The following is a 22,629-nucleotide window of genomic DNA, read 5'->3' as shown; positions in this document are numbered from 1 at the left end:
TGGCTGCTTTTACGTGCGGCTCCTCCGAGCGCGATGATCGTCGTCACCCAAACGCACGGGGCTTGCTGGGATGAGCCCGTTAACAGCACGCAGCAAAACGCCTGACGAACTTCCAGGTATTGATCTGGGAGCGCGTGCGGCAGCTTTGCCAGGACCCTTTGCTCTCTGCTCCAGGACCCAGTGGAGTAAATCCCCTATATGGAGAGTAGGAAGAGACACCAGAGAGGCACAGGGACTAGGTGATTGTCTTTTTTGCTTTGCAGTAGCGTTGCTAGAGCTGTGAAAATGCCTCCTTGAGTTGCAGCGTGCAAGTGGAATAAACGGTACTGGGAGGAAGCTTGAACTGGGCGCCCTGCTAATTTTGTGGTATGCTGTCTCATTCCCTCCCCACATTTATTTTAAAAGGAGCGTAAATCATCTGATAACATTTATGTGGGGTGGAAAATAAAGCTCAATAGTAAATCTTGTTTGGACTCCAAAATCCTCCAAACAACAGCCTGAAAGAGCCTTTTTTTTTTTTTTTTGGCAAATGTTACATATCATAAGCACATGGACATACACACACGCTCATAGCATTTTTTTTTTAAACTTCTTGCACCTTCACTGAATTTAGTACTCACCACACTTCTGTACTTTCCCTGAGACAACAATTCAGTGTCCTGGCATTGGATTTACAATAATGCATGAATACAATTTAATTGTTTTGTTGACTGTCTAGAAGGGAACAGGGAGGAAAATAATAATAAAAAAAGAGAATGCTTAGAGAGAGAAAAAAAAAAAGCAAGGGTATGAGAGGGAGTGCAAATTAATCTGAATTTATCTCTAGAGAGGAGAAATTGATCTTATTTGTATCCTAATAACTATGCACTGCACTGTATGTCGCTGGGATAAATATTTAAAAAATACAGATGTCAGCCTTGGCTGCGTGACTGGAAAGCCCAGTGTTTGTCACCCCCAGCACAGGGGTGACATTGCCAGCCTGTCTCCACCGCGCTTGGATCCGCAAGCCAGTTCTGCCGACGCGGTCCGGCCCCACGGTACCGGGCTCCGTCATCCGGACGTCCGAGTTCAGGTTACTGCAGGCGAGTGAACACGCAGCCCTCACGAGGCTAGTCATTGCTGTATTGCTTTTCAGTCTGGAGATCATCCGTTCGGACACTCGCCGGACGCTGCAGATAGGGTGATATGATACGCATCGGGTTATGTTTCATTGTAGGATGGAGTTTCAAACAAAGAGGACTGGGAAGACAACGCGTCAGCTCTTCACATGGGTAAATAGGCGGTGTAAGCACCACAGACTCCAAAGAGTTGTTTAGGTGAAAGGACATTAATTGCATGGGAAATTTGACATTGCCAGAAGAGGCATTTTAAACCTGGGGAAGCCTAACGAATTGTAAAATGGAGTTTGATAAATGAAAACTGAGATCATAGCACTCCTCTGCAATAGAGGAATCTGAATTACACGGCCCAAGAGGCTCTTTCCAACTCTATGCTTCTAATAAGCTACTTACTCTGGTTGTAGGCTTTTACCATGCGCTTTCTCTCCAGGCTTTACTTTGTTCCTCTTATTCAGGCTTGCATTTTTTTCACTCCACTGGTTGCCTAGACGATAAAAAGTGGGTAGGGGGGAAGAGTGTAACTCCGTTTTAAAGAGCGGAGCTGGCGCAGAAGAAATTAAGTGCCCTTGATTGTCAAAATTTACATAGAGAGTTTACAGCAAAAGCCTAAAATAGAACCCAGATTTCCTGAAGCCAACTTCAGGTCTTTAACAAACAACACTTTACATCCAAATAATGATTTTTATTTGTCTTTAATGAGCTGCTGGATTAACTTGGATGTATATTACAATTAAATTCCGGTTGAGCATGTAGAAGCAAAGCATTTAGGTCACACTTACAGGACTAAGGATGGTGTCTCAGAAAACAGTAACACTGCAATGAGTTGCAGAATATGTAAAATGCTGGAAGATATGCTCAGAAGCTAACAGACTACAGACCTTCCTGGGATGTGTATCAAGGACTATGGTCTCATTAAAGCTGGGATCCTATATCACCTTTCCATACAGCACAGGTCTAGGACTAGTCTTCTACAGAATACACACAAAAATTTTGACAAATGAGGGGAAAATCCAGAAAGAACTGCAAGAGTGATCTGTGGTCGGGGAAGCGTGCCCTATAGTGAAGGACCAAGGAAATTCTACTTCTTAGACTTATCCAAGGAAAGGTTAAGTTTTGGTTTGATCAGTCTGAGAGAACCTGCAAAAGAAAAGGTAACTGGCAGTCAGCTCTTTAATCTAGGAAAGGGAAAACATAATGAGCTTCAATGGTTCACAGTAGAAGATAAATTCAAACTACAAATTGCTTCACTTTTTTAACACTGAAAGTTATAAACCACTGGGACATTTTATCTTAGAGCATGATGGATTCACTATTGCTTAAAGTCTTAAATCAAGACTAAATGCTTTTATAAATAGATATCTAGCAGCTTAACCAGATGTTATATACTTGACAAAGTAATAACTAGGTGAAATTGCTTTGTGTGTTCTCTGTGGGAAGTCGCATACTATACTCACAATGATCTCCTTCTGTATTAGTTTTAGGTATTAGTATTATAAATGTGTTTTGGTAGCGCCAAGTCCTGCAGGCAAATATCCTACTTAGGTTTTGTGACAGATGCAGGCCAGTAGCTTCTGCAGATAGGAAAACTTTTCAGTTGCCTTCTTCTGGTTTACTGAACAGTGGGAAGCGAGTGCTCATCTTGCACTAGGGTTTACCCACCTACATATCTCAAATCTGGTCAGGTCCTGCCACATCTGCACACCATCGTATCTGAGCTTAATTTAGTAAAACGAGGCTCTTTCTTACTGCTAAGCTATTGGCTTGCAATGCTGTATGGTGATTCAGGGTAGAGAAGCATAACAGGAACCCAGAGCAACAGTTAGACACGTTTTTTTTGTCACTTAACTATAAACTTGAGAATTAAGATTAGAATCCATTTTCTAGAGAGAGAGACTTTTGTGTTTAACTAAAGTTTCAGAAAGGCTGCTCTCTTATGTTTAGATAACTGCACCAAGGGCTCGGCATTTCATTGAAAGGGTGATAAGTATTTTTCTCTCCATCTTAATTAAATTTAAATTCTAATTATAAGATGGCAGATACTACGTTTTTTTGTTCCGGCTGAGATCTCTCCTGATGTTTACGTCCCACCTTTGGGGAGGTTGTTATGCCTATTGATTCCTCGCTGGGAAAGATATAAATAGACTGCACATTTAGGATATTCTTTCTGAGTCTACATTATCTGTACGGATAATGCCAGAAATGCAGGGAGTACTTAGCCTGCGAGCAGAGGTCTGAAGTAGGATTTCATTTCATGATTTTTGCTTTCATCCTGAAAAAGGATTCAGTTTACACAGAGAACTTCTGAGTGTCTTCTGTGCTATGCTGAATTTCACTGTGAAGGTCTTATGAACAAGGACTGGCCAGAATTTTTTTGCTAATGTGTTTTTTATGAAGTAGATGATTGTTGAAAAAAGTGTGGGGAGGGTGATGGGGGAGACATGTAAAATGTGCACGTATGTGGGTGGTGGGAGATGTATATCACTCTCAAATCCGAATTGCCTCGGGAAGGCTTCTCAGTTCTAGCATGGACTTGCACATCAGTGACTATAGCTATTCTTATTTAGGCCTCAGTTTCTCTTATTGTTCCCTTCCTGACACTTCCCAAAAGATCACTTTCCAGGAGATATATAACATATTTCAAAGTATTTCCTTTTTTTCCCCCTTGAAAAAATTATCTTTCACTTGCTTGCCAGCTCCGTGGCTAAAGACAAGGGGGCCAAGGGCAAAGTTTCACTGAGGCAGTTCCCACCACTGTACTATTTCTCTTTTCTAAAACCACAGTCCTGATTCTCATTTGGTCTGTACCTGGTACCAAAAGCATTTTTAACATTTGGAAATCTCTACCAGCTGTACACTTAAATATGGGAAAAGTAGGTTACTTTTCCATCTCCTTGTCACTTAGTGCCATCCCAGCCTTTCCGCCTGGTCTCTTGAGGATGGCTGTGCTGGGTCAGCATAAAATTTTTCTATCTCATTGAATTCACCATCAGCTATTCAGACGCTGTGAAGTTTTCTTGGAGAGGCCCATTTTCTCACTTCCACATCATATTAGGTAGCCATATTTATAGTGCATTTTGTCAGCTCCTTTGTCACAAACATTCTCTCTCAGCTGAAAGAAGTGATGACTTTGCAAGTCATACACAGTCTCAACAGACATTTCTTTTTTAAAATTCTTTGAAGTGTTCTTCATCAGGAAACATCTTTGGATCCTTGATAGTTTTTTGGCCCATTCTCTGAGTCGCTTTCAAAGGTCAACACCTTTTGAAATGTCCAGAGGAAAACACAGGTGATTGTTTTCTTTAATTTAACAAAAAGAACATGCTTCTGTCTCTCTCCCTGACACAAACTCACACCAACATCCATTTTATCGCTGCCTATGACTTCTTGCACTCTGAGCGTCTGTCAGGATGCTGAGCACAGACTGACCTTGGCTTCTTCTTCCAAAAAGAAGAGAAGCTTTGTAAAGAGGTATGTGTTTTATTAGCCTAGCAGATATGAATGGAAAAACGGGCAAGTTTTCAAACGCTCACCTCCTACATCCCCACGATCATGATATTGAAAAGAAGGTCTGTGATAGCTCTCTGACTACAGGAGTGCAAAACTTTTGATCTCAGTATGTTATAAAATGACTACTTAAAACAGAAAACAAGAAAACTGTGGCTTCTTTGAGTTCTCAGTGGCTTGCATTTTTACACTTCACTTCTTGTTGTTCATCTTCCTTTCACACAAGCAAACTCAGCCTTCCTAATCACACCTCTTTATGAGATGATTTTTACTTTATTTTGTTCTTCTCCATGTTTCTAACCATTTTGGTGTGAGGAGACGGAGTTCCCAGCCTCAAGGCAAATTCTGTTTCATCAGCATGCCTTACAATTTGGCATATAAACATTTCCGCAGCAGGGATTTATTTCACCTAAAAAAGCCCCCCAAATTGCTCAAAGATTAATGAGCTGTGAGGTGAGTTTTATGTGGCCTTGTACAACTTGTTGATTAATTAATTTATTTATTGAGGAATACCATTTTAAAGGCTTTTAGAATGCACAGTATCTCTCTTCATGAAGGCAAACTTTCATTCTCCACAGATGCTTTGTTTTTATTGTCTTTATAGCAATTTAGTTGGCAAAATAACAGCACCACAAACAAAACGAGTGAAATCCCCTCCTCTAGCTTTTTTCTAATTTCTTTCTTTCTTTCTTTTTCTTTTTTCTTTTCCTTTATTGACCTTTCGAATTCAAATGCTACAGTGTTTTGCTTCAAATCTCTGGTAAAGATCATAAATTTGGGAGAAGGAGCAGAAGTTATATAGCACGTCCCATAAAATGGTCTATAATCTCTGGAATTGGTATTAACTTTATGAATCTATTTCAGTTTATCGTGTTGGATTGAGTGGTCTCTAATTGTTACCTTAAATATCTTCATGTCCCTCTTTACCACGTTCATTGTCCCCCGACTTGGTGGCATGGGAACGTTATTACATTGCTCTCTCATGCCAGGATAATTTAAAAATGTTAATGTTATGCAATATTTTGAACAAATAAGCTGTACTAAATGGCACAGAGGAGCAAATCTGCAAATGTCTGCAGACACTGCTTTGCCAGTTTGATTGACTGTGAAACCTCAGTAAATTTGGCAATGCCTTTGCATCCTGGTATGGGTTTGTTTTTTTCCTTCAAAACGTAAAGTACAAAAGCTGCAGCATAAGGGTATCTATAAATAAATGTCCCTAGTTTGGTCAAAGGAAGGAAGATCTGGGAGAGGGCAGACAGACCAGGGCATGTGGGTTCTGCAGCTTCTGCTCCCCTGTAGGGAGTGGAATCAGGGCTTGAATCGAAGAGCTGCAAAGCAAATTTCGGATAAAAGCACAAAAGATGTCCTTCTGGGGTCTGCTAGGGTTATGTCCCTTCTCCTGCTTTTGGTGAGCGAAATAAGGCCTTAGCCAACAAAGAAAAAAAACATAAGCAACTAAAATTACAGGCCTGGAAGTAGAACTTAGAAACCTGGTTCCTGGCCTGCTCAGTCATTTCTGAAAAGGGGAGGGCCTCCCCAGAAAGGAAAACAAAACAAAAAAAAGTTCACTTCCTTGGCTTTCCAAAATCTGCATTACACAAAGAGTCATCTGGAGCTATACCACAGAGGACCTGCAGCTTTGAGGCGATCTAAATCCCTGGATGTTTACAGGGATTTGTTGTCCAACCAGGCTCTGGATATCATTATCCACCCTCAGAGGAAGTGCCTACAACCACTCCTTTTTGGGCATGCAACTAATGTAAAATAGGTTCACCCAGGAAAAGGTGGCAGCATGCTTGATGCTTTAAATTGATGGAGAACAAAAAACACTGCCCCACCTTCTAGGACAATGCTCTAGTCAACAAATTAGGTGATAGCTTGAGCTAGGACACTTCCCACCCCTCCAGGGGAAAGTATGCTAATGTTACAAGAAAAAAGAGGGAAAAGAGTGACAGTGTGCAGGCATTGAGTCAAGAGCATCTGAGAAGCACTAATCAGGAAAGGGAAAACCTGCCAAAAATGCAAGACTCCAATATGTAGTCTATTTGCCCAAAAGGGCCTGTGCTTATTCCAGTAAAAATATGATTCAAGCAATGCAACACAAGGCTTTTGTTTGGTTCGTTTTTTAACAAAAGGTATATAAGACAATGAAAGGACCATATCCTGTGAAAGAGGAGATCCACAGCAGCTGTGGATTTGTGGCTTTGCTTGAAGGAACGGACTATGCAGAATTTCATTGTTTCACCCAGGGAAGTGGCTGATGCCTTAGTACCACCCCAAATGCCAGTGCGGGGGAGTACAAGGAGTTTTACCACTGATTGTGAGGGTAACATGTTTGGTCGATGAATGTGTTCATGCTTCTGGCTTCAATTTTCTGTGCTTTGCTATTGACAAAAGGCAGCTTGGTATTCAATGACCACGGAAGGTCAATAGGGATAACTCCCCTGAAAACCTCTCACTGGCACTTCCTCCTCACTGCCATTTAACCACAGAAAATCTATGCGCTTATAAATAAATACATGCAAAATATCTTCTAGATTGGTATGCTCTGATTCCCCCCTCCCCGGAAAAAACAAACAGATTTTGAAAAATAATACATGCCGTGAACTTGCATCCAGTTTAGCACTTGTTTGAAAGGCTGCACTTGTTTGAAACGATCAACTTTTAGAGTAAGAGTGGTCAAGGTCACTGCAGACTCAGCCACTTTCATTTTATGATGTAGATTAAGTGTTTTGCATCTCAGCTTCCATAGTAAATAAAAAATACTGTAGTTAAATATATGACTCTCATCTTTAGAGCCGAAGGTCATGTAGGACTTGGGACGAATACAGAGGAGATGGAAGGCTGTTTTACACAGCACTGTACTAAAATTAAAGATTCAATAGTTACTTGTTTGTGCTTACTACATAGATTTCCCGGTTTCCCTAAGCTTTGATAATTTCCTCTGATACTGAGTACTTAGAAACAGGCTTTGTTTCGCACGTTTCAATATTTCAGGTTTCAGGGTCAGAAAATTAAAGAATCTACAGGGTAAAATATGCAGTTTAGCTAGCTATGCCCTGTGAGCATTTTCCTCAGAAATAAAAAGGAGCTAGAAAGAAAGGCTCAAATAAATGCTACGATTTCACTTTACAGCAGCAAGAAAGTTTTATATTATGTTAAATGGTCTGTGCTGCTGATGCCAAGAAAAGCAAACTATATTTTCAATGGAATTATTGGATTAGTGGATACTGGGATAATTTTATGTGTAAAAAATGGAATGCAATTGACTTTATTAATAAGAGTTGGCTTTTATATAGCACCTTTTGTGCAAAATTTTCCAAGCATTTTGCAAACGCTAAGACTTCAGTTGTACCATTAAAGAATTGCACTAATTACTAAGCTTTGTAAAATTACATCTTGGTGGGAAGTCCAGGATGAAGTGTACTTCAGAAAGGACTCTCTTTCCTGAAAGACTTATGCGTGGAAGGGAAATTTTCAAATTGCTACTGCCTGAATGAGTAACAGGATATCACAGGCTCCTTCACTAACCACTAGAAAAGTCCTTCAGACACAAGAAAAATAAATAGTAAAAAACTAGCCCCTTGAAAATAATTTAATCTTAGTATTTTGTATATTGGCTTCTTCTACTGGATTATACAATGATCTAATGCCAAGTTTTAAGGCCTAAAGAGATCATTAGGACTTGTCTTGCCCTCTTGTATAATGCATGATTCTCCCTGCAGTTCTTGAACTTGGCCAAATAAAAAGTGACCTCCAGGAATTACGTAAGTTTACTGTGACTAAGGAGCTGTCCGTGTAAATCCACATATGGTGACTCTGATTTGATGGACAGTTACACACTAACCATTATGCCTGATCTCCTGTATAGGTCAAAGACCTTCATTCCATAATTTGTAACAGTAAGTTCAATTTTTGGTTGAACCTGAGTTTTGCTTTACAGAAATACTTTATTATACCTTACTATATAGCTGTGGACAGAGGATTCAACCACGGTTTGAGAAAGCAAGACTTATCTCCTTCTTTTTCCTGGTTGCAGAGGGAATTTGAAATTGCATCTTCCATTTCCATGCAAATTTTATTCTGGAGTGTTAAGGATTGAGGGGAGGGCCAGACTTTGTTTATATAGTCTGGTGATCAGGGCAGTCACCTGGAGACTTGAATTCAAATTTCTACTAAGAATGTTTAGTTATTTTATACAGAATGTTTAACTTTTTATACTATTTCATATAAGATGTTATATCTACAACAGAATAATTCATTCAGCGTGTCATATGCCAATGATCTCAGCATGCAGCTGTGAGTTCAGATCTCTGGTCCAAATCAGATAGACAGGAACTTGATCCTTGGGTAGTTTGTATATAGGGTCAGTGTCAAAAATGCAAGTTTCCTGGGGGATTTCCCAGCATATGCTTCTTATCTTCAGGCAGACTAGTACAGTTTGAGGATGATGCATTTTTGAATTAGTTATCTGCATCCTTTTATACCAGTTTCCTTACTGCTTAAGTCAAGAGTAACTTCTGAAATCTCTTAAGAAATTATAGAGAACAAAATGATGGTTAGATGCTTGATATACATTTTCTAAAAGAAAACCGAAGAGATTCACTGGCAGAAACTAAGTATCTCTTAACTCATTATCTTATTTGGGAGTTGTAGATGCTGAGTTACACACAGAACAAAAGAGGTTATGGAGACCCTGAGGTGTAGCCAGCCTGATAGCGGGGAGTCCCAGCAAGCCACAGGATTTCACTGTCTAGGTCTCGCCAATCAGCTGGTGGGGAGGGAGGGAAGAGAAGGAGAAGAGCCGCTGTGACACAAGAAGTGAGGATATATAGTCTCCAAACAGTAAAGTGATCACTATTTAGTTTGTATCGCTTCCCCTTCTCATTATGTTCTTTGTCAAGAGAATGGATTTATGTGCTGCCATTTTCTGCACTCATTACGGTGTTTGTCAAGTTAATGAATTGTCTGAGGATTCGAATTTCCAACACTAAGAGGTGAATTATGGCAGGTGCATTAAAATAACTCTTCGTCTTGCCCAGATTCTGCATCCCATGCCAACAGACACTTGCTCTGTTTCGCATACAAGATATCCCGGACCTGTGGCAGGACAACCAGTTGCACCAAAAAGTGATAACTAGGTCAGACAGTGGAAACTCACACTTCTCTAGTATTCAACACGTTAAACTTCCAGCACCTCATTTTTATGACAAAGCAGGAAAGAAAATGGCGTGAAATTAATCGGCAACACTTTATTATAAGTGACAAATGGATATTAATTTCTTTGATACTCCTTACAAAAACATTAATCATAGCAAGCTCTTTTGGTCTTAGTGTGATTGTTAATATGTGATTCCAGAGGAATTCTGGTGTAATTTAGCATTAATTAATGTCCACTTACTGAAAAGTGTTACCATATCCAATCTATTTTCTGTGACTAAGGAAAGAAAGGAAATAAAACGTAGTTAACCCCCTTTTACTGAGCTCTGAATGTTTTACTCATGCAGCCTGCAATGACCTACATTGCATCATAAGCTAAAAGTAAAAATAAATATGTATCATACTCTTGCAGTGGTGTCAGAGGTTGAGTCAATAAAGAGAATACCAAAAAAAAGAGCAGAAGCGAAACACGCAAACTTTGCTTTCTGGAGAAATGGCTCATGCAAAGCTCGGATGTACACCAATAACATTATCACAATAAATACTTCCATCTTACTCACTGACAGTAACTGCTGCAGTTCATGTGCAGGACAATACCAGAACAGTTGGTAAGAGGTGCTGTACAGAGGTGATATACAGCTGTAGGCACCAGCTCTTCAAAGTACAAGACAAAATAGATACTATTAGTTGTGTTTTATTCTCAGTAAATTGAAGAAAAGAGAACTGAAGGATGGTTTCAAAAACCCTTAAAGTTCTTCTGAAATTTTCAGTGTAGAATATTGTGGCCAGAGTTGTATAGGTTATTTCTCCATTTTCTGTGAAGGACATTCCCCCAAACCAGACAGGTTTTCTATATCCTTCCATTGACCACTGCCTGCAAACACCACAACCTGTTCAGACTAGCCTAAATAATATCTGAGCTAGCTAAAACCAGGCTTGGCGGATCCCAACACCAAACTACGCTAGGTTAGTTTTCATGTTGCTTGCTTTAGACTTGGCTACATATTTGAGTATGTAGCCTTTCTGAAGCTATCCTTTCCCCTTGCTTCCAGCTCCAAGCAGATGAGGATATGCCTGCATCTCACTGTGTTTAAAGATGCCCTCTTGTCTCTACAGCAGGTGGAAGAGATGCTGATCTTCCGCTGCAGGGTAGCAATGGTCAGAAGGCTACTCTGAGCCAGGTCTTCAGTAGGTGAATGTATCAAGCACGGAACCTTCTTGCTTCTCCTTAGGAAAAAAATGCAGGTATCTTCAGAAAGCCATCAGGGAAATGCTGACACTAGGGTAGTCCTAAAATACTGTTAAATATATGTGTCACCTCAGTATGTGACTACCCATCATAGGGCTACTATTGCTACTCTCTGCTTGCCAGGGACTTTCTTCTGGTATATATGTAAATATACATCACTCAGAACCATTGTTATTACAGCCTGCTCCCTAAGACACCACCTCCAACATTAAGACCACATCATACTTCAGACAGTATTTTGGCATTTTCTAACAAACGAACAGAGAATGTATAAAAAAATAACAGCATAATTAAGGGCTTTGGAGCTTTCTTGTGTTTGGTGAGACGACTATTTTGCCTGAACTTACTTTATTTTCTGCTAATAATTAGCCTTCTCCTCTTCTTTCCCCACCTACTAACTTCTGTGGGAGAGGAGGCAGGAAGACTGAAAATAAAACTAAGATCTGATTACTAGAAAGGGAGGAGCTGAGTCAGTTTTAGGCACAGTCTGATACTATGAGCATCTCTGCCTATAAAGAGTTCTACTAACTGGGCACCCAGCCACCTGTTTAGTGTGCCTGCTGTTTGAATAGTGGATGACTTTTCAGCAAGTGGTTTCCGCCTCTCACCTGCCTGGTTTAACATAGGCTTTTTACTTTCTCTGTTGTTGCTGTTAGGGGTGGGAGTGTGTGTATGTGATCATTTCTGCATCTAGCTCAGTCTTCACCCTCTTCTCTGGTGCCAGGGAAATCAGCAAGGCCAGATCTAGGGTTTCTTAGTTCTGCTCATCATCCAAGACGAAGTGCTTTATCCTGATCCTCAAAGTACCCAAGTTTTATTTTGCCTGTGTTGCTTAGAAGCCCTGGGGGGAAAGGGAGATGGTGGTATTTAGGTTAACCCCAGGGTGAATAATTACTACATGGAAAGAAATAAAAGATTATTTATTAATTCTTATCTCTTTAAACATTTATTGCCTTTTAATTTAGACTGAACGTCAGGAGCTTTTTTTCTTCTAGATATGACAGTGACAAATGCACTCCTGAGATGTGATCTACCAGACTGCAGAATTGTTATCAAAGTAAAAGCTTATTAAATGAGCCATTTCAAAGTAGGAGAAGAGATGAGAAACACACTACCAGTGTAGGTTTTGGGGATAATCCATGATTAGCAGCATCTTCTCTTTGCTAGAGCCCATGGCTGACCAAAAGGGGAAAAAATGTCCAACAGCTACTGTGAATAGTCTCTTGCATTGAGAACTAAACACTCTTAAGTAATCCCTGTACTTCCCTTTCTGGAACAATTAAGGCACCAAGCACCCAAAAGTAGGGAGATGTTAGGATTAGACAGTAGTCAGTCTTATTTTAAAGAAGGACAGGAGGATCTCTGTGCTTTTCTGGTGCATGAATGGCTTCTTAGCTGAAAAGAAATGGAAGAAACTCTTGAAGGTTATCTCTGCAATGAAAATCAGAATGAGTTTAAACAGAAATGATAAGACAAACTGGGGAGCCCATGAAGTGGATGTGCGTGCAGCAATGTGCCAGTCTTCCAGATCTCCACCCCCAAGGCTGCCCCTAGAAAAATGTGAAGCTCTCTGGATGGATTGGACCTGCAGCTTGTGCCCTGGGGCATTTGATGACTGCATTTCTAGTAACTCTAACAGTTTACTGTTCTTATTCTGTGAGATAAGTCTCTGTGTGCAGCAGGTGTGGCACACATCTGGAAAAGAGGAAAATCAGCCAAGTCAGTAAGCAAATACACTATGGCCATTTGCTCAAGGCAGTTGCACAGTTGGCAGCCACCAGAGTAATCAAGTCACCTGATATCCAGGCATAGCGAACAAATTTCATATTTTCTTCCTAGACAAAAGGAGAAATAAAAAAGATGCTCCCCTCCTTTTCTACTATATTCCTTATGCTGCTTGTGACTTTTGGAACATTTTAGGCTTCTCAGCATGGAAGACATTAGAAGCAACTTATTAGCTCTTATGAGAAATCTCAAATCTTGGGGAAGGAGACCAAGACCAGGAAAGTTTTTATTCATATAACCAGTGGTATGCCCAAGAACTTGGGTGGGATTGACATTTTCTCAAAATTCAAAATTACTATAATCTTTATATTTTGTGCTGTTCTTTTTTACAAGCAAGAATTAATAGTAAAATTCAAAATTCAGAGCTATGTCTCTAGAATTGGCATCTAGGAGCTCAGTTCTTCCTTACTAACACTAATGTATTCATTTTCAAGCAAAAAAAGATTATATTTGCTTCTTGCAGACTGTTACACAGTCTAACATTATTTTAAGGAGTATAAAAGGTAGCAGTGCAGTTGGATTATTTGGAAAAAGAAAACAGATGTCAAAACATAAGAACCGTGTTATAAATAACTTTTGTTTTTCAAATGGGAAAATAACTTGTCTTTACAAGTCTGAAGTGACTAAAATCATTTATATGGTTTAATATCTTCATACTGGTATATTGTTTAATATCTTCATTAATGACCTAAATGATGGGACAGGGTGCACCCTCAGCCAGTTTGCTGATGATATAAAACTAGGAGGAGTGGCTGATACCCCAGAGGGCTGTGCTGTCTTTCAGAGGGACCTTGACAGGCTGTAGAGCTGGGCAGAGAGGAACCTCACGAAGTTTAACAGGTGTTATACAAAGTTCTGCACTGGTGGAGGAATAACCCCAAGCACCACTACAGCCAGGGGACGGACCTGTTGAAGAGCAGCTCTACAGAGAAGGACCTGCAGGTCCTGGTGGGCAGCAAGTTGACTGCGAGCCAGCAACGTGCGCGAGTGCTGAAGAAAGTCAATGGCAGACTACATTGCAACAGGCAGAGCATTGCCAGCAGGTCAAGGGAGGTAATCCTTCCTCTTGACTCAGCCCTGGTGAGGCCACCTCTGAGGTGCTGGATCCAACGCTGGGTTTCCCATTACAAGAGAGATATGGAGGTACTGGAGTGAGTCCAGTGAAGGGCCACAATGATGATTAAGGGACAGGGGCATCTCTCATATAAGGAGAGGCTGAAAAAGCTGGGACAGTTTAGCCTGTAGAAGAGAAGGTGGATTGTATCAGTGCATTTAAATACCTGAAGGGAGGGTGTAAAGAAGATGGAGCCAAACTCTTCTTAGTGGTGCCCAGTGATAGGACAAGAGGTAATGGGCACAAATTGAAACACAAAAATTTCTGTCTGGACATAAAAAACTTCTTTACTGTGAGGGTGACAGTGCTGGAACAGGTTTCCCAGAGAGGTTGTGCAGTCTCCATCCTTTGAGATGTTCAAAAGCCCTCTGGACACAATCCTGGGCAATGTGCTCTAGGTGACCCTATTTGAGCAGGGGGGCTGGGCTAGATGACCTCCAAAAATCTCTTCCAACCTCCAACGTTTTGTGATTCTGTGAAGACTCAGCTAGCTTCCTACCAAAGTAAAACAGCTTCTAAGGTGAGATACAGGCAAGATGTTATGAGAGTGCAGCAAGATCCACAATGCATCTGAACTGAGAAATTCTAAAGAAGTAAATAAACATGTATTAATATACCACAATGAGCAAGGGAAAAGAAGGTGGGGTTGGTCCACGGTTGAAAACCTCGGGTAACTCTCTGAAAGATTTACCTCCAGAAAAACTGATGGCTACTCTCGCACTTTTATTCCTTTTCAAAACCTTAAAGAAAGAGACATTGCACATGTGAATGGAAGCCATATGAAAGCCCTATCACAAAAGTCAGATTTTTGTCAGGTCTTTTCTAACAATTTTTTAATAAATTCCTTACGATGCTTCATTTATGGAATTTGTTTCTCTGCATGTGCAAGGATGCAGACAAGCCCATGTGAGTATGCATACATATCTCATTAATCCAGAACAAATGGAAGGATTAAAAAAAAAAAAAAATCCTTTTCTGTCAACTTCCAAGTTGCATTTGTGGTTTGACATCAGCAAGCCTCTAAGGCAGAGCCTAGAGCTCAGAAACCGACAGAAACCTCTGTCTTTCATACTTTTTTAAGGTGGCTATATTGTAGGAAGAATTTTTTTTTTTTGTATGAAATACAATATTAATACCAGCTACAAGGCTCTTTCGTCACTCAAGGGTCCCATTGTCAACTGGTATACTCCAGATAAATTGAAGAACATTATATAATGACCTCAATAACCAACTCAATAAAAAATAAAGAATGAAAAATAATACGAATGAGGCCAAGACTAGGAGTTCACTTTTTAACCTCTGATGAGATTGTGTTACTATTTACTTGAAGTGCTTTACAGTTCTACAGTGCCTTCCATTTGTCAGTGGGTGCAGACTGTATAATGATATCATTATTATATTTAGACAGTTGACTGGGTTTAAGACATTTACGGTTTTTTTTCTTTACCAGAGACGGAGATAGTATGCTTGGTTACAGATATCTCTCACCCTAATTCTACCATCACATCATCTTTTCTCACTTCACTTCCCCACAACTACATGTATTCTCAATAGATGAGAGCCTTCATTTTACACAGCCATGAAGCAGAGTTTGTGAGACTAGATTTTATTTCTTTTTGTATCCCAGCTCCTACGCTACAGTTAAAGAACGCCTTTCAATCTTTAAAACATTTGTCCTCTTAACACCCCTGTCAGGCCAAGAAATGATATTATTTCCTTTAAACACAGGGGAAATAGTGGTACTGAAAGATAAAGTGACTTTTCCCGGAAAGTTTGCAACAAAGTAATGAAATGAAGCAGGAATTTCAAATAATAATAATCATCACAAAAAGTCCTATTCACTAAGCAATCATGTAGTGATAGATTAGGGGCACGTATTTGTTTAGTCCACTAAAATATCCTTCTATCTTTCAGATAATCCTGGACATTATTCCTAATTATTTGTTATTTTCTAGTTTTTAGAGTCGCAAATGCAATAGAGATCTTGTTTTACCTCTAGTCAGAGGAGACATGATTTTGAATTGTTTTCTAAAACTAGTCTGCTAATGCAATAAGGTGATGCTTCGGAGAGAAAGCTATCAACTCTGTAGTTGTGCGATTACTGGATATTAAAATTCCAATTTCTAGACCTTTAGAAAAATACTAGTACCAATTAAGTAATATTCTGATGATCTTTGTGATGGTTTAAGGTAGCTGACTTATTTCCTTAGAGTTCTAATACTATTTCATAAAGAAGCTAGACCTAAATTACAGTTCAGGTTGATGGATAAAATGCATTCTCTTCTCCCTCTTTCCCTCTTAAATGATATTATATTGAGCTTAATTTGAAAGGATTTAACTAATGTAACCATTTCCTTCCCAAGACCCCTTCCAGAATTTTTTTTTTTTTTTAAAGATACCATAGCTTGATAAAATTTTAAAATCCAGTGACAGATTCAAATTCTGGAATTACTAATGTCCAATGATTTTGCCCTGAACTGAAAATTTGGCCACAATAAGTTAAAGGATCTCTGAAGTGAATGAAATAGCATCATAGTGACCGCATGGACTAGGTTTAAGAGGTTCAGTGACATCAGACCATGTGAATCAGTGCTCTCAGAATTATTTGGAATTATAGAGTCTCCCAGGACTGAGGTCCACAGCTCCCCAGAACTTGCACTCATACCCGAATCCTCAGCTGCAGCACAACAGTGTTGCAAGCTTCTTCAGCATGAAATTCCAATGACAAATTTCTCAAAGTCCAGTTTATATCAGTAATGTTTCTTGCCTCTTGGCTAGAAAGTCTCCTCAGATGTTCCGCTCACATGTTGACTCATCTCTCACTCATATCCATTTGTCCTTGGGTCAACATTATCTTCTCATTTAATTAGTTCTTTTCCTTTCTTGATGTTCGTTCCCCTAGGAATACCTTAATAGACATCATAACCCCTCTCAGCCTTTGTTCTGGGGCAAAGCAAGCTCTTTTAGAAGGGATTCCTTCCTTATGAATAGGTCAGTGGATTTTTCTGTTTCTATTTCAAACACGTGGTTTCACCAGTATCTTGTCCAACAGCGTTATCACTTCACTGTCTTTAGTGAAAATATTTTGTGTCACACATCCTGAAATAACGTTCATCATTTTGGTAGTCTTATCATATCCGTGGCTCACAATCACTCTTTGATCTGTTAAAACAGCCATGGCTGAGTTTTTTACAACTGATGGTCCCATATTCACAGTAGAAATACTTATTATTCATCCCCTTGCACTTTAATAGTACATTCTGTATTTCTCTTCTATCACTTATTTCAGACTTATTTCATCTCTCTCAAATATAGATGGCCAAAATATACACATAATTCTTATTGAGGTGTCTTGCTGCCTTGTACAATATGTCTTTAATATTTCCCATCTCTACCTCCACTGCAGGATCATACTGGCATTTTTCATGGTCCTTCCACGTTGCTGGTTAATAATCTTCCCCTTTGTTCTCCCTGGCTGTCTCCAGCTGAGACTTCAGGTTATGGCAGAAACTCTTGTTATCAATCTACCAACTCATAACCTTTCTCTGTGTACGAGCACATGAACACTGCAATCGCATTTCTATTCCCCCCATCCTCAATATTATCTTGTGTCTTTCCTGAGGGATAGTCTTGTCAGCCTACTTCCCAGCTCAAGACCATTAAAGAAGATATTAATTACAATTTGTTGAAAGAGAAATCCCACAAGAAACATCTTCTTAATCGTGTCAGAACTGCTTATTGCTATCTGCCTATTTATCAGTTCCTTGTCAACAGAACAATTCTTATGCTTGCCCCATGTTCTCCCACCTTAACCAAGAATTTCCTACAATATGCGGTATCAAAATGCTATAGCAAAATCCAGATCTGTTATAGTTCTTTTCTGAGGAGACTGAATGGAGTTCCTCTTTGCCATTTCCCACTAGCTTGCAGACCGTGGATGATTCTCTCCTCCAGGAAAACCCTATACCCTATTAAAATCAGACTAGCTGGCCTCATTTCTTGGATTGCTTTTCCTGTTTCCTAAATGTATTTCATAGGTTGACTGTCTGCATGTATACAGTATCATTCTCAAATTTGATAGAATTTTAAATAAGTCTTTTTACCTCCTTAAGCATATAGACATTTCTAAAGGCTTCTCAATATTTTTCCCTTTATGCTGCAGGGCACTCTTTTCTTTAGACGTTTCTGAGGTAACCGCACAACTTTAGGTGTCCACATATATGAGCTGCTGTGTTCAAGAAGGACAGAACACTGGAAATTTATTGAAGAGAGGAGAGCATCCAGCCAGCTGCAAAAGGGTTATTTGAATGGAGATGGGGCATTCATTGCATAAGAGAGTTGGCTGCTGACATGCCCCTGGGATCTGCCCATGAGATGGGCTGAATCTCAGCGCATCCTAATGCAAGAACAGACCAGAACATGCCCCCGCAAGAGCAGTTCTTGGGGAAAGTTGAGTTACGGAAATAAAATTTGGTAGAGAAATAAACTCTAATGGGATGTGAATCATTAAGCAGCTACTGGATGCATTTAAGGCAACCAGCCTGTTTTCTTAAGTCAAGAAATGTTTCACTGTCTTGTCTGCGTCCCAAAAGGGCACAACCCTAGGCATCAACCTAAACCTGGGGCCAGACATGGGACGAGACATTCCCTTGTGGGCAACGTGTCCTCCCTAGGGAAGTGGCAGACACTTAGCTCCCTCCTGCAGCCCCGGTAATTTCTTCCTCAGTTTCACCATTTCCTGGGTTTATTTATTCCCTTTCCATGTTTGGCTGGTGTTTGCACAGATCTGGATTGCCCAGCCATAAAAAGAGCCAGATATACCGTTACAGGAATCTCATGGGACTATAACTAATAAATAGGGTGAGCAAAGCCTAATTTAGATATGTCTCATTAAAATTAATAACACCATTGAATGCAGGAAATATCATTCAGTGTGGCCAGGGAAACTGAGCGTAATTTTTGTGCTAAACAATTGTAAGGCAGAAATATTTTTCCTCTCTCAAATAATATATAGTGTATAATACAAAGTACCTCTATAAAACCTCACATTATACCCTATGAATTACAGCAAACACGTTTGTGTTGTTCAAACTGGATTAAAGAGGGTTCTCGCAAAATCTTGTGCATCTCCAGCTAAACCATAAATTCAGTTCCCACACATTTCTTTTTCTCTCTCCTCTTCAGATCAGCCTTATCTTGTTTAATTTTTCCTGTTGATTTACATAGGACACTCTTAGAGCACAGAGATTAAGTAAAGAAAATAAAGTAATACATACTAATAAAACATACATAGATATACAGAGCAAAGTTGTCTTTTCTGGCTAGGGACTGGCAAAGTTTAACCCCTAGGATTTGGCAGAGTTGAGAATATACTATTTTTTGCCTGACAGCAGCTTTTATATATTAAATGACACTTTCTTATCAATGGTAGTTATGCCTCCTCTTTTCCAAAGGAATAGGGAGACCATATTTCCTGGGGGGCACTAATGCATATGTATAAGCCCAAACCACTGGACAGTTTCATTAAAAAGGTAAAATGCACAGATATATTCCTAAAATATCCAAGGAGATAGATATCCAGCTAGAGGACAGGAAACCCATCCATGCTTCATATGAAGGGAAAGGTTTCAGCAAAAGCTTCAGACATCAGAGAATCCCCACACCTGCACCCTGCTGAGACTCAATGCTGTAAAAAATAGGCGTTTGATATTTTGGCCCCAGACTAATTCCTGCTCCTCATTTTCAGCCCAAACTACACCCAGGCACAGTCACAGACCTCAGCTGAGGAGGCCAGTCTAAGAACATTAGATAAATACTGTGTTCTGTATGGCAGAGAACAAATGTTAACCACATTTATCTGAGAAATAACTTCCCTAATAAAACCAAACTTCTGCCAGAGTTGAGTTTAGCCAACTCATTTTGATACAGAGACGAGCTTTATCCTGTGACAACATGGCTTTGGGGATATGACCTTCAAGGCGTAGGTAATCTCCGGCAGACTTAACAGCGGATCTCAGGAGATTCTCTTTTTAGAATAGGAAACAAACATCTGTAGTTTTCCACTGTAGCTACAGCAGGCCCCAGACTGAGCAGCAACACAGCTAATCTCAGCTCTACTGCACAGGTATTTGGATGCATTTAACATTGACACTCTGTCGCTCTGCTGACAAAGAAGGATTGAAATATTTGTTCTAGTTCTCTATTCTCTTAAGGTGTGATTTTGAGGTCTGACAGATAGGACCTGGGGATAATTTTGCAGCAATTCATAGAGGTGAAAGGAGTTGGGGCGGGGGGGGAGCCACATCTTTCTCTACCTCCAAAAATCAGGTGGAAGCCCAGGCAAATTGTAAATACTTAGATCTATTCATTTCTGTTATTTAATGGCCCGTCAGAGCCACTGGGTCTCATTCTTTTTTCTAATGGGAAGATACCCACAGGGAAATTACTACTAACGAGTGGCAAGCCCTTCATTAGTCCCAGAAAAATGTATTTGCAGCTAATCATAGCTTTAATTAAGGATCTAGCCCTGCTCCTAATGCAGATAGTGGCAAAACACCTATTAGCTCCAGAGAACAGGACTTTAGCCCATTTGAACCCAGAAGGAAGTTGCTTGCAAGCATATCACAATTTCCATCAATCGTCTAATGCAGGGCTGCGAGGGACCTCGAGGGGTGGACTGCTCCATCTATCTACTCAAAAGCAGGCGAACTGTTCCTGAACTGCTCCTGACAGCTGCTTGTCTAACCTGTCCTGATAACCTCCTACAACGTCGGAGGTTCCTCTGTCTCCTGAGGCAATCTCGTGCCACGCTTATCTACCCTTAACCTTAAAAAAGTTTGTATTTTATTTTTCTTCCTCTGCTTGACCTAGGTGTCCTCTGCTACAGTTTTACGTTGTCTTGTAGATCCTTGCTCTGGGCCTCGTTCTCTGAAGTCCCATGCTGTCATTTAAGCTAGCACAAAGAAGAAAGAGAAACACTTCTCCAGTTTGCTAGTGTTTCAGGCCCCCATTAGACCAACTTAGGCCTTCAGATGGGATGTGGGTCACCTTGGCCGGACCTTCACAAATCTTTGCAGAAGCCCTTTAAGTTCTCTGGTAATATGAAGCCGTTTTGATTGGACTCACCATGTCCCAGCAATGTTGCTCAATGAAGATAATCGTGGCCTCGGCAGGGCTGACTTTCTGGTGTTAAACCTTCCAACAGGCTTTAAGAACAAGAAGCAGCTAGAGTAATCCACTCAAAAGAGACACTTTTTGAATACATTATTTATGCGAGCCTGCCGGGGGGGAAATTGTTGTTATTCTCAGTGAAACACTATTTGGCGACCCAAGGCTCCTCCCATTACTTGCTGAGCCAAGTTAGCATGCTGCAAAATGCAAAATAAAACTTAATTTATTATGATTAAGCGCCATGTGACAAGTAAACAGTCCCAGCACAGCAGTGTCCAGAATGACTTTCTTCCTGAAAGCCCTGCCTTCCCTCATCTGATACTTACACTTGTTTGTCTCCTTGATGATTTTCTTCCCTTTTCATTTTGTTTGACTCTCTACGGGAATGATTACATCTGTATTTTCCTCCTCTTAGACTTACTTTCCCACGCTCTAGCCTTTGCGTGTTTAAGTATTGAACACATTTTGTTCTTTGAAAAATAATGAGAGAAATAAAATTAAACGCACACACACAAAAACGAAAAAAAAAAAACCAAACCTAAAACTCTATATGAGGTTATTACAAAAGTAAAGGAGCTTCCCATGATGATGACAGGGCTAAGATTCAGCTATAAGGAGCTCTGGCTGCTGCTGCAGAGCGTTATGGGGAGGAACTCCATGCACAAGCCCTTACTCTCCAAGCAGCAGGGACTCGTATCACGGGGCCATTCTGCACCGCTCGCAGCCAGCGCTGCAGAGATGTGACTTCACTCTTTCTGTTTTATTCCTGTCTCACTTATACCCAAAGTGAAATTACAGACAACTTCCTGAGGTTGAGTTCGTTTCCGTTGATTAGAAACAACAGCTTGAATACATGTTTATTCTGTGTTTTACTAACTTTTTTTTTTTCTTTCTGGACCACTTCTGCCACTTTATTGAAGGCCAGTTTTTTTCTCTGTTTTAATCTGGTCCATAAACTCCCACCACAACTAAACAATTCTTGTATCTGACTAGTTTTTAACTTGGTTAAAAGCACAGTAAGGGCAGTGGACAAAGAGTCCTATTGATTTCAAGGGACTTCAAATCAAACAAAGTCACTATCCTGACCAAGGTTTAAGCATTCATCCTCATTAGATGCTAGCAAATTTCAAATGGCAATAAAGAATAAGTTTATTTTGGTTGGAACACAACTAGATTTAACAGTTGTTCAAATCAGTGTACAGTTCAAGGTGGAATAAGTCACGTCTAATGTTAGACCTTCAAAGTGCCAGGTAATATTACGACTATGCTTATGTGCCACCCAAGTGGCAGAGCCCCAACATATTTTCCTTCTTTAAAGAGTTATGTAATAGGGAGAGCTAGAACCAGCTGCAATACTGTATTCTGAAGCGACCTGCAAAGGGCTCACTTATCTTTTAATTTTTTTCTCACTCTCATCCAGTGAATTTCCCAATATCTACCTTCATAAGAGCTTGGCCTTTTCATTTTTAATATTTAGCTTATTTCTTTGTTTTAAACAGCAAAACTGAAGATTATAGAAAAAGCTA

The 22,629-nt window shown here is 40.0% G+C and overlaps 1 long non-coding RNA gene across 1 annotated transcript; it reads right to left on the bottom strand.

Moving 5' to 3' along the window:
- Window positions 1-662: 662 nt before the first annotated feature.
- On the bottom strand, window positions 663-21,161 carry LOC138064852 (uncharacterized). Its single transcript, XR_011138109.1, has 3 exons — window positions 21,059-21,161; window positions 1,512-1,602; window positions 663-1,169 (listed from the first exon to the last, which is right to left on the bottom strand). It is a non-coding gene; the product is annotated as an uncharacterized lncRNA (long non-coding RNA).
- Window positions 21,162-22,629: the final 1,468 nt, after the last annotated feature.

The sequence above is a fragment of the Struthio camelus genome, chromosome Z, assembly GCF_040807025.1.
Source record: "Struthio camelus isolate bStrCam1 chromosome Z, bStrCam1.hap1, whole genome shotgun sequence".
Classification (NCBI taxonomy): Eukaryota; Metazoa; Chordata; class Aves; order Struthioniformes; family Struthionidae; genus Struthio; species Struthio camelus.
The sequence above is the reverse complement of the archived record's forward strand: the minus strand, read 5'-3'. Positions and strand labels throughout refer to the sequence as shown.